This window comes from Penaeus monodon, chromosome 21 (genome assembly GCF_015228065.2).
Source record: "Penaeus monodon isolate SGIC_2016 chromosome 21, NSTDA_Pmon_1, whole genome shotgun sequence".
NCBI lineage: Eukaryota > Metazoa > Arthropoda > Malacostraca > Decapoda > Penaeidae > Penaeus > Penaeus monodon.
Genome location: NC_051406.1, coordinates 18,428,844 through 18,429,186, shown reverse-complemented (window position 1 = coordinate 18,429,186; position 343 = coordinate 18,428,844). Strand labels below are relative to the sequence as shown.

At 32.4% G+C, this 343-nt stretch overlaps 1 protein-coding gene across 1 annotated transcript in view; it reads left to right on the top strand.

The window, feature by feature from the left end:
* The window catches only part of LOC119586286 (vacuolar protein sorting-associated protein 41 homolog), a gene marked incomplete in the record, with an annotated part of 18,266 nt that overhangs the window by 1,141 nt on the left and 16,782 nt on the right, over window positions 1-343 (top strand).

The following is a 343-nucleotide window of genomic DNA, read 5'->3' as shown; positions in this document are numbered from 1 at the left end:
AAAGGAGAGTAGATAAAGAGGAGTGTAGATGAATGAGATGTCTGTGAGCATTGCAAAACCATACATTATATGTATTACTTTGTACACTTGTACCACAGTCTCCATGATCTCCATCTGTCTTTATAATTGTAGGAGGCCAAGGTAAAACCATTATTAGAATAGCCATTTCATGAGTATAATTATCTTCACCTTATCAGCATAGTTGATATGACAATGAAAGTTACATTGAATAACAATTTAAGAGGAAGGTTTCATCTTTTTTATTGATCCTTACTTTGTATTTGTGAGATCACAGTTTTGTAGATAGAGGTAGCTGATTTAATTTCTGAACAGAATCAACATA